This window comes from Sorex fumeus, unplaced genomic scaffold (genome assembly GCF_029834395.1).
Source record: "Sorex fumeus unplaced genomic scaffold, SorFum_2.1 ptg000007l, whole genome shotgun sequence".
Classification (NCBI taxonomy): Eukaryota; Metazoa; Chordata; class Mammalia; order Eulipotyphla; family Soricidae; genus Sorex; species Sorex fumeus.
In genome coordinates this window covers 9,236,025-9,248,576 of record NW_026606064.1, presented here as the reverse complement: position 1 = coordinate 9,248,576, position 12,552 = coordinate 9,236,025, and the positions used below count along the sequence as shown (strand labels likewise).

General features: G+C 42.8%; 1 protein-coding gene across 4 annotated transcripts in view; it reads right to left on the bottom strand.

Moving 5' to 3' along the window:
* Positions 1-12,552, bottom strand: part of AMBRA1 (autophagy and beclin 1 regulator 1) — a 207,670-nt gene that overhangs the window by 84,344 nt on the left and 110,774 nt on the right. The gene's annotated exons all lie outside the window — the stretch shown is intronic.

Here is a 12,552-nt window from a genome sequence, read left to right as displayed (position 1 = left end):
AAGTAATCATGTTCTCTTTAAGTAAAAAGAACCACAGTTGATAAGTCAGCCCAATTTTCTATCAACAGTCACCCATCCCCCTGAAAGGTTCTGTCTGAGAAGCTCCAGTCATTGGAAAAGTGTGATCTGCATGTGACTTCCAGCTCCCATCATGTCAAGTATTAGCTGAGGTCTCTGGGAAACATGTTTTCTCTTCATGGCTCTACTTCCTCACTTGAAAAAAAAAAAAGCTGAGTACTAGCCTAATAGGATATCACTGGAATGCTGTAGAGATGAAATGAATTCATACAGGAGCAGTGTGTAGAACACCACTTGACATATACTAAGTGCTTTTAGGGTTTGTAGCACATCTGAAGCATCATTCATAGCCACTACATAGCAAATGTAATGTAATTCTAGCTCATGGATGAATCTAAGCTTCAGTTAGTAAGTTCTTTCCTTCCCATCCTTTCCCAGAAAAGGTTTCTCCAAATTCTTTTGCCAGCTCAGCATGAGGAATGAATAGTTTAAAAAAAATTTTTTTTAAAAAAAAAACTTTGAGGAGATAGGGGCTAGAGCGTTAGCAGAGTGGATAGGGTGTTTGCCTTGCATGCGTCTAACCCAGGTTCAATCCCCAGCACCCCACATGGTCCCTTGAGCACTGCCAGGAGTAAGTCTTGAGTGCAGAGCCAGGAGTTATCCCCTGTGCATCGCCGGGTGTGACCCAAAAAGGAAAAAAAAAAAAAACCTTTGAGGAGAGGCCTGGCCAGCAATTGCAGGTGCGTAGACATGCTACAGAACTATCACAATCTTAGAGCTATCTGACTCTCAAAGGCAAGAGTGACTGGCTATTTCCATGCCATTTCCATAATTTATATTACTACTACAGGGAAAACTACAATAAAGAAAAGTATTGTGCAATTTTATTGTTGGGAAAAAATCAGTAAGCTCTATCAAAAGCAGTGGGGCAATTACCACAGTCAACACAGCAGATTCTGGAAAAAAAGACCTTTCTTACCAAATTCATCTCGAAAAGACGTGGCATCTTTCTGCAGCACAGCCCACCTCTCTTAATCACCCCTTGTGCCCACTAGGAACTTGAACCTCCGTGTCCAGCTTTCTCCCTCTGTCCCTTTGTAGCCTTGATCTATTAAATTTTCTGCTGAGGAAGAAAATTTTGTTGGTTTTTGTTTTGCCGGCCAAGAGCAACAAGTGCAAAATTCATGACTTCACTTGGCAGGGGTTTCCACTGCAAAGAATGTTGCTCCAGAACTCAGGATGGTAGGCAATAAGTAGGGTCCCTTCTGCATGGCACCCGGAAGCAGACTTTATGGCAACCCCAGAGACTCATTTCCATAGCCTTATAATTTGAGGGACAAAAGTCACAGGACAACTTTCTGGCTCTGGGGCGACACTCAACCCTTGACCAAAAGAAAAATCTCTAGGTAGTCACAATACTCTGGCAGGTCTCTGGCCAGCCCCTGGGTAGATTCCAAGAGAGCTAGGTTTATTCTTGGCTTCCAGCAGAGTGGCACAGGGACCCTGCGGAAGAGCTGGCCATGCGGATCAGCAGGTGTTAGAGAAAGGAAATCAACACCCACAGGTTGGCTCTGCTTTGGAAGAGAGGGTGAGAGGTGCTGTCTGCCAGCTCCTGTGGCATTTCCAGTCACTTCAGAATAAAAGAGGTTACTTAAAGACATGTTAGGGAAGGAGGGAAAGGACAGAAAACCTCAGGTGAGTTTAGAGTTTGAAGGAGGAGGAAGTGGAAAGTAAGCATGTGTTATTAGTTTGTATCATTCATACTGATGATGGCTTGTGAAGTTGATGGGAACCGAAGAGAATGAACGGTTCCAAGTTTTCCCAAGAGTTGGGAGGAGAGCTCGCATCTTGAATCAAATGGAAACTGCCTGACTGCTGTCTTCAGTGGAAAGTAACAGCTCTGATCTCCCATGTGACGCTTTCTATCCTTATACCTCCTCTACAGATTTCTGCATCCTTAGGTTATCTATTCTGAGAGGTTGCAAACCATGTCAGAGCACATGCTGATCCTAGCTTTAGAGAGAAGAAAAAGGGGTTGGGGATTACAGTAGGTCAGGAGAGACCAGAGTCCAATATGGGCAGCATTTCAAGGGAATAAGAAACTCTGAGATGTCTCTCTATTCAGAGAAGCTCCCAAGCGCAGAAAACTTAAAGTACTGGTGGTTAATTTTCTGCTTGAGAGGAGGAAGATCAGGTGGAAAATTGGTTAAGGAACTGGTAGAGAGGTTCGAGTGGTAGTACAGTGAGTAGGACATTAGCTTTGCATGTGGCTGACCTGGCTTTGATCCCCGGCACCACATACGAAAGAGCACAGAGTCAGATGTGGTCCTTGAGCACAGAGCGAGATACTCATCGACTACTACTAGGTATGGCCAAAAGGGGGAAAAATAAACAAAATATTAGTTGGTATAGAGGTTACAGGTCAGTTTCTCCTGAAAATGAACATCGTGGCAAAGCTGACAGGAACCTGTTGTGCTACCCCAGTTCAGAAGCTGATGCACTTCTATTTTAGCCATAAAATGCTGCAAGTCCTGAGCTCTTACAGCCCAGCGTTCTGTTTATACTTCCACTGTGCCATTTAGCACAATACCTACTTTCCCGTGGCTATTTGTGAGCACGAGGGGCTTACTCAATAGACAGCAAGTTGATGGAGGCAGAAAGCACATTCTGTTCATCTGTGTATCCTCAGTACCATAGAGCACAAATGCCCAATGATTTCACTCCCCTAGTCAGAGAAAAGTGGATAAAGTCTATTTGAGACCCAGGAGGAGAACCAGGTGGGGTACGGAGTAGGAAGACAGAAGAACAATTAGAAATCACAGCTGAATGAGACTAGCACAGGTCTAAGAATAAGGTAAAGGTAAAGGCCCTCCCGTTGATCATCGATTTGCTCGAGCGGGCCCAGTAACGTCTCCATTGGAGACTTTGTTGTTACTGTGTTTGGCATATCGAATACGTCACGGGGAGTTTGCCAGGCTCTGCCGTGCGGGCGAGATACTCTCGGTAGCTTGCCGGGCTCTCCGAGAGGGGCGGAGGAATCGAACTCGGGTCGGCCATGTTGGCTGCATGCAAGGCAAATGCCCTACCACTGTGCTATCGCTCCAGCCCCTAGGTCTAAGAATAGCTCCCACATTTTATAATTAAGAATCATCATTATCATGGCAAACATCCATCAAATACTTAAAAGTATGCCCCAAGTACTGTTCTGACTGTTTCACATATGTAGCACTGTCCTCCCATTGTTCATCAATTTGCTCGAGCGGGCACTAGTAACATCTCCATTGAGACTTCTTGTTACTGTTTTTGGCATATCAAATATGTCACGGGTAGCTTGCCAGACTTTGCCATGCGGGCGGGATACTCTCGCTTGCAGGGCTCTCTGAGAGGGCTGGAGGAATCGAACCTGGGTCAGTCACGTGCAAGGCAAATGCCCTACCCGCTGTGCTAGAGCTCCAGCCCCTTCACATATGTAAAACCATTTAACCCTCAAAGAACAGTTCTATGAGCTTGGGACTGTTGGTACGCACAAGAACTGAAATCCAAAAAAAGTCAAATGGGCTCTTCAAGCTGACAAGAAAGTTCAGAATGAGTACTTGAACTCTAACAGGCTGGCTCCTGAGCCCAGAACTGCAGACATGTTGCTATCCAACCTTTTACTCTATACAGCAAATGTCAGCTCTTTTTGAGCTCAACTCACTCAAATGGCCTCACATGGCTAACAGTGGCAGATGCATGCCCTGTCCACAGAGAGGCCGGTGTGGTAGGCCTCTCTAAGCATCATTGCAATGCCACTGGATGTGGCTCCAGGTGCCCCCAACACTACCACCTCCCAAAAGAGATGAACACAGTTTCCTCAAACAGTACCAAAAGCCAAAAATTCTTGGTCTAAGTTGAGGTTTGAACTGCACTCTCCTTAGCTCATCTATCAGGGAAGGCAGTTAAAGTCCCAGGGGGAATCATTAAAGTTTCATAAGCAGGTCCAAAACAAAGCACAGAAAATCAGGCCACTCCCTGGCTAGACCAGGCACTCCCTAAGGGCAGAACCATTTAATTCTTTTATAAGACCCACAGTGGTCTGGAAAATGCTAAGCTTAGGAGGTGCTATGTACATTTCAAAGTGTCAGCGCACAGGGGTAAAGCTCAAAAGGAAATTTCCTGGGGAAGAGAAAGCCACAGACGCACTCAGGAGCAAAACTGCAAAAGGACACAAAAGTTCATTGACAAGATTCATTGTTTTTTTCCAGAAAAATGTAACAAAGCACAAGGCAATTCACCTCAGAGAAGTGACCGCAGAAAGTGTGTATCCAATGGCACGAGAAGCTGCAGTGAAGGGCTGGGAAAGAGGAACGGGCATGGTGTCAGAGAGACGCCAAACACATCAAAGATTCTGAGGGCTGCAAGACTTTGGGAAGAGCCTGAGTTCTCTGGGAAGAGGGCTGCATCTGTTTTTGCTTCCTAGGCAACCAAGCTGGCCCCTTATCGCCTGCACTTTCATCACTGGAGCAGAATGAAAGGTAATTGGGTTAATTATTAAAGCAGCACTAACTAGTACCAGCACCACTAATTGTCCATTTATCTGAAGTTTATAAACAGCCATCTCAATTGATGTTGAGCTGGAATGTGCCATTTACTTCATTTACTCTGCTTCAGGGTACCAGAGAGGCACAAAACAAGAGATAAAACACCCGACCAAGAGAGAAAGAATCAAGCATCAGTATACCTGCTCATTTCTTTTAATTCAAGTGCACCAGGATGGTGCTCAACATTTCATTACTACTGACCATTCCTAGATTTGTTGATCCAAGTAAATGTCCTGTATGTAATAATTTAAAAAAATTAATTTAGGAATTGAGGCTAACTCCTTAAAGCCAAATCCCGGGCTCCTGAAGCCCATCCTGGTTGGCCATACAAGACTAGATAGACCTCTGGAAAGTGATTTTCTAATGTGCCAAGAAACTAAGCAACATCTCGGGGAGCACTTATATTTTTCTTTTAAAAAGTTGAGAGTGGGAGCCAGAGTGATAGTACAGTGGGTAGGGCATTTGCCTTGCACTTGGCTGATCCAGATGGATCCCCGGCATTCCATTACTCCCAAGCACTGCCAGGAGTAATTTCTGAGTGCAGAACCAGGAGTAACCCCTGAGCACTGTCGGATGTGACCCAAAAAGGAAAAAAACATAGTTGAGAGTGATAATAGGCAACCTAAACTGAAAATAACAAGAAAATTCTTGTGAAAGGGGTAGCTCTACCTTACCCATAACAGGCAACAGAATGACAAGGATGTAATATTATTCACATGATAGTAATAACACAGAGAAGAGGAAAAAAATATAGTGAAGCAAAGTTGTATGTCTATTAAAAATAGAGGGCAGGAGCGATAATATAGAGGTTAGAGTGCTTGCCTTGCATGCACTCAACCCAGGTTTGATTCCATATGATCCCTCAAGCATGACCAGGAGTGATTCTTGAGTGCGAAGCCAGGAATAACTCCTGATCACTGCCAGGTGTGACCCAACCCCCTTCTCCTTCAAAAGAAAATAATAATTCAATAAAAAAATTGTAAAGGTACATCAGAAGGTATCCATTTAAAATAAAAGAAGTGATAAAGGAGAAACAAAAGAACAGAAAAGGACAACTAGAAACTGAGAAAACATAAACTGGCAGACAAAAACCCAGCTAAATTAATAATGACATTAAATGTGAATTAAATAAAAAATCTAATTAAAAGTCTAAGATTGTTAGATTGGATTTTTAAAAAAAAAGATAGCAAGATCCAACGACTAGCTTTATATAAAAAAACACACTTTTGATTTAAAGATGAAAATAAGATGAAAGTGGATGGAAAAGATATGCCATACACACAAATCATTTAAAAGCTGGATTAACTATGCTGTGAGAGAAAAACTAGACATAAAGGTACAGAGGGATACATATATTTTTTTAATTTTTAATTCTGGATGGAGGGATATTTTGTAACAATAAGGGAGTGTACTGAATCAGGAAGCCAAAGTGTGTATCTAACAACAAGATCCCAAAATATATAAAGCAAAAGCTGGCATACCTGATGGAAGAGACATACAGTCCAAGATGACAACTGAACATATCAATACCTTACTTTCACTAATAGGTAGCAGCCATATACAAAATCAACAAAGATAGGGGCCAGAGAGATACTACAGCGGGTAGGGTGCATGCCAGGTTTGATTCCACACTATGGTCTTTCAAACACCTTCAGGAGTGATTCCTGAGAGCAGCGTCAAGAATAACCCTAATATGGGAAAAAAAAAAAAAGAACAAGAACATACTAGAACACCACCAAACATACCTCGTAGGCATTCATAGCACATCACACATAACAACAAAGAATAACCATTCTTCTCAAGCACACACGTTAAGATACGCTCCAGGACAGGCAATATATGCTGTCATAAAACAAGCTTCAATAAATCTGAAATAACTGAACCCACACTAAGTGTATTCTTTGACCACAATGAAATTAAGTAAGAAATCAATGATAGAAAGAAACCTGGGAAATTCACCAATATGTGAAAGTTGAAGTACACACTCATAAACAAGGAATGGGTCAAGGAAGAAATCCTATGGGAAATTAGGAGGACTGGGCATCATGCCATTCCTAGCCATGGACACTCAACCAGGCACCCGTGACCTACAGCTAGGAGCAAAAAAATCCTGACACTTCCCATTGATTTTAATCAAAACAGTAAATTAAGGACATCAGGCCCACATCTTCTGGGAACAGATGCCTATTAAGATGAAAGCCAAAAAGATAAAGTAGGACAGATAACTAATGCCTTGCGCCACCCAGGTCCCTATCCCTTACAAGTTTTTTGTTCTTCCAGTAATTACCAGGAAGATGTCAAATGCCAGGGTTTCTCTTTTCACTTTTACAATCCCTCAAACCTACAGGAAAATATCATCAGCTTCAGAAGCCGATGGCAGAGACTCCCTACCGGAACTCAAGCAAAACATGGCATGAAAGGCAGAAGAGAGTTGCTGTGAGTCAAGAGGACAGATTTGCTCTAAGGACCTGGTTGGCCTCACACTATGTTACTTTAGCCCTGAGCATCGGGTTTCTTTCCTCCAGAGTGGAAAAAAGCACCTGTGCCCGCTTCACATGATCAAAGGAGTTATTGGATGGGAGAGTCGTCAGGACAATACCCGGCTCATTGTAGGGTATCACTGGCATCAGTGCCCTCTTTATTACCAGCTGCTGTTCCTGGCCAGGGCTAGAGCTGTGTGCTAAAATGTCAGCAGACTTTTTCATATTTTCCCCAAAATACAGCCAGCGCAGCTGCAGTAGCTTTTAAATGTGTTTACACCTCTTTATGTACAGGGGAATTTTTTTTTTTAATGGTACCAGGGATTACCATCCCTGCTGAGGCACATCCCAGGCCCTGGCTTTAGAATTTGTGTTGCTAAAGAAGTGGCAAGGTGTAGGTTAATGAGTAACTGCATGCTACCAGGAACCTACAGTACAATGGGGAAGGCACCAAGACCACAGAGACGCGGATTAGTAAACTATTCAAATGCTTCTCTAGAGTAGCTTCTGTTTTCTATTATCACTCAGGTTCTTATGGGAGGAAGTAGGCAGAATGGTTATCAATTTTCTTCAGATTCACTTTTGCTGATGATCCTAAAAGGAGCTAGGGTCCACCACAGACCCACTTGCCACCTAAAACTGAGATCATGTAAATACTTTGCCCCGACAGGTCTGCATAATTTCTGTGTTCCACCTTTGCAAAAAGTCACTTATCACGATAATATACGCAGAAGAACCTAAGGACATCACTTGGAAACAATAAATAAATACAGCAAAGTAGGAGGCTATAAAAATCAATACACAAAAATTGGTTGTATTTCCAAGGCTGCAGTGATAGTGCAACTAGTCTTGCACGCAGCCCACACGGATTCACTCCCTAATACCATACGTAGTCCCTAGAGCCCATCAGGAATGATCCCTGAGTTCAGAGCCAGGAGTACACCCTGGGGCACCCCCAGATGTGTCGCGTCCCAATAAAAGGCAGGGAGGGGGCACATTTCTATATACAAAGAACTAGAAGGAAAAGGGCGGAAAGACAACCACTTAAAATGGTATTTAAAACATTAAATACCAAGGAATCAATTTAAAGGATATAAAAAACTTGCACACCAGGGGAGCGGGTGAGGTCCCTCTCCGCCCCAAGGAGTCAGCCCCAGAAGCAAAAACCTTCAGAACTCAACCACTGCCCTGCTCACCACCACTCTCCACAAACTCAGATGAGCCTCACTCATGATTGAATCTATTCCTAGACCGCACAGCCGCGATATCTCATACTTTACACCACTGATATACTAAGAGTTGCACACCACATTTGGTTGGGAAGGCAACCAATCTTAGGGGGTAATATATTTATACAGATATGTATAAACACACAAGGCTTAACCTTTAACAACATGTTACTAATTTCTTACACAGGGCTTAATGGCTCCTGGGTGAAAGACAACAATCTTCACACACTTTCCTCTAAGAAACTTTTGTCTCATTTTTAGTGGATTATTCATAACAAGCAATACAAAATAAACTATATGGGTTCTGCTTGGGGGGCAAGGTTTGGAGTTTGGGATGGAGACGTCCGAAATATGGTGGTGGAAAGGTGTAATGGTGGTGGGATTGTTGTTTGAATAGCAAATGTAATCAAATATTGTGAAGAACTTTATAAAAAAAAAAGATGAAATTCAAAAAAAAAACCAACCTTACACAACAAAAATTATGTCACTATTAAAAACAATAAGAGTACATCTGGAAATGGAAAAATATTCCATGTTCATGGACTGGAAAATTTTACACTGTGGGGCTAGAGGGATACATCAATGGGCTGTGCCACATGCTGTGCATAAGGAAATCTAAGTTTAATCCTCAGCACCAGAAGGTCCCCAGGCATGGCAAAGAGAAGCCTCTGAACACCTACCTGGAAGTAGCCCCTGAGCACTGCTGCTGTGGCCCCAAAAGCAAAATTAAGAAAAAAAAAGAAGAGAAGCAAGAATTGGCACTGTTAAAATAAACATCCTGGAAAATGTGCACTGGTGGAGGGATGGGAGTTCGATTATTGTTATGACTGAAACTCAAACATGAAAGCTTTATAAGTGTATCTCACAGTTTTTCAACAAAAATAAATAAAATAGTCATCCTACACAAAGCATTAAACAGTTTCAATGAAAAAAAAAAAAGTTTCAATGTGATCTCTACCAAATTTCAAATGGCATTTTCCAAAGACTTAGAGATAGAGAACACATGCTACCATAAAGTTACCACACAAAGCAGAAACAGAAATCCCTAAACTTAGCTTACCACCACTTTTCAGAAAAACAAAAATACAAACAAATACAAACCTGGGGTGGGGGGGTCCGCGCGTGCATGCGCGCGCGCACACACACACACACACACACACACACACACACACACACACACCCTGTAGCACTCCCCTGGAAATCATCTTCTCTATTTCAATGAAAAACTGAAAGCACCCGCTAATTACACTCAAGGCTTTTATCACCTGCAGGGATATATTGTCCACTTTGGGAAATCTTAGTATATTTTTATATTTGTTTGGAGCTAAGAACTAAATAGGATTGGCAGAACACTAGATGAAGGACAACCATTCGAGCAAGCAGGGTTCTGCAAAGGATTCAGCACCATCGACCATATCCACACGATAACCAAGCTCATTGAGGTTTCTCGGGAGTTCAAGATGCTGCTCTGTTTAACGTTCATTGATTTAAAGAAGGCCTTTGATTCTGTTGAGACGGAAGCGGTCATGGAAGCCCTAGCCAATCAGGGCGTACAAACTCAATACATCAGGATCCTTCGTGAGCTCTATTGCGGATTCACTACCAAGATCTCACCATTCTACAAAGAAGTAATCATCCATATCAAGAGAGGGGTTCGGCAGGGTGATACCATTTCACCAAAACTCTTCAGTGCCACCCTCGAGAACATCATGCGACGACTAGAATGGGAAAACATGGGAGTGAAGATAGATGGTCGGCAACTACACCACCTCCGCTTTGCTGATGACATTGTTTTAATAACACCAAACATCAGCCAAGCGGCACAAATGCTAGCCGACTTTGACCGCGAGTGTGGAAAGGTAGGACTACAGCTGAATCTTACGAAGACAATGTTTATGAGAAACAGCCTTGTTCCTGACGCCCCATTCGCTCTCAATGGAACAACCATCTCCGAATGCAACAGCTATGTGTACCTAGGTCGAGAGGTCAACATGACAAATGACCTGGCACCCAAGCTGCGCAGGAGGAAGAGAGCGGCTTGGAACGCCTTCAAGAACGTCGAAGAAATAGCTAAGAGGACGAAGAACCTCTGGCTCCGGGCACATCTCTTTGATTCCACTGTTCTTCCTGCATTAACATATGCCTCAGAGACCTGAGCCCTACGTAAACAAGATGAGAACGCTATTCAGGTCTCCCAAAGAAGAATAGAAAAAGCTATGCTTGGAATATCACGTTTCACTCAAATGAGAGAACGAATCCGGAGTTCTGACATCCGTCGACGATCAAGAATCAGGGACGCTGTCTCATTTGCCAAGGTGTCAAAAATCAGATGGGCTGGTCACGTAATGAGATTTAAAGATGACTGCTGGACTAGAGCTGTTACTGACTGGATTCCACGGGATGTCAAAAGACCGCGTGGCCGCCCACCTACCAGATGGTCAGACTTCTTCGTCAAGATCATGAACGATCGGTTTGAGGCCCTTCATGTTCCCGGAGCGAACAGATGCCATTGGGCTACACTAGCACGCGACAGGGACAAATGGAGACGTTACTGGCGCCCGCTCAAGCAAATCGACGACTAACGGGAAGTTAAGTGATTAAGTGATTAAGAACCAAACAGCAAGACTGTGTTTGGCCAACCACCTGTACTTTGGTGGGTAGGAAACAGGTAGTCTAGAATGTAAGGCTGACACATAATTGTAGATTAATGTCTCTTGAATGTAATTGTTCTGAGACTATCACAACCACATTCCAATTATACAAGAGAAAGTGCCTTTTCAGGAAAGTTGGGAGTGTTTACTGCCAAAAGGCTAATCTGTCTTTCACTCGGACAGCCATTATTACAGCATCTCAATACATGATCATAAGTAAGTTTAATTAAAAGCAAGACATCTGTGTCCAGAAGGGCAAGAAAGCTGGGGAAAGGGGCATTACATAATAAGATTTTCTTCGGCAACACCAGTGGGTCATACAAAAGCTGTCTAAAATCCAGTTAAAATAAAGGTATTAAGACAAATAAGAAAAGTCCTGAAGATCAGTCAGGTGCCCAGGGAGCTCTTTTTCTCCTCTGAAGTCTTAGAAAAAGAATGTTATCTTGATACTTGGCCTCTTAAAATGACTGTGGGGAGGCAGACCAGGAAGATGAGGTGTTCCTCTGACTGGTCCAGCTCTGGCTTCTCTACTTCAAATTACAACACTTGGGACAGGTTACAATTCTCAGCTATAGGGTCCCTCCAGTGTTAACTAGATAACAGCACCCATCACAGGGAGAAAGAAATGTAACTAGAAAAAACATGTAAAGTTCTCCCCAGCATATAGTAAGTGCTCAAAAAACATTAGGACTTTTTGAAGAGGTGTTGTTATTATCATTGTTAGAATCTTCTCAAGCAGAAAAAAAGCAATGCAACTATAAATAGCATTTAGAGGGACAAACAAATATCTGCATATGACGAGGGCTTTTAAAAGACAACTAGCTGAATTCTGAATGGAAACCTTCTGCTAATTCTAACTTTTGGGGTAACATTGGTTTGTCCTTGCTCTTCCTGCTGGGAGCTCGGGTTTACTGAGTTACTCCCACCAACAGTGCCCCTGAGGCACACCCTAATAATCTTATATTGCACTAATAACCTTATATTGCTTTTCTCTTTCCTTTACAACCTTTGCATGATTTAGCAATGGCCTATTTGTATAGACACAGGAAGACAGTTGATGCTATGCTTTTGCAACACGGGAGTTAATTGACTCCAAATATTTATTCCTGGGCATCCATCATATTTACCTGACTTAAAGCCTCGGTTGCCTTTACTTCCTAACACCTCCCGAAAGGAAGGTCCCAGGGAGGGACAAGGATGGACCCAGAGCAAGCTGTAAGCTACCCTGGCATCGGAAAGGGACAAGCTAAGCGCCCTAAGAAATATATTCAGTTAAGAACACGGTCATGGGACAAACTCTGTCATGACCCAAAAAGAAGTAACTGAATAAGGAACATGCTGAGGTTAGGAAAGACTAACCTGGTCTAAGGACTGTGGTCTGGGATATATAGCAAGATGTCTCCAGGAAGAGCAAGCTTTAAGCTTACTATATCTCTTATTGCGTTCATGCAAAATGACTAGAAATATTAGTAAAAAGTAAATTTACTAGGATTGTTCAAATGAATTACTAGCTGAGGAAAGGAGAAAACAATATGCCCTAGATGGAATCCCACTCTTGAGCGGATCTCCTAGTAATCTAGAGTGCTGAACCCTC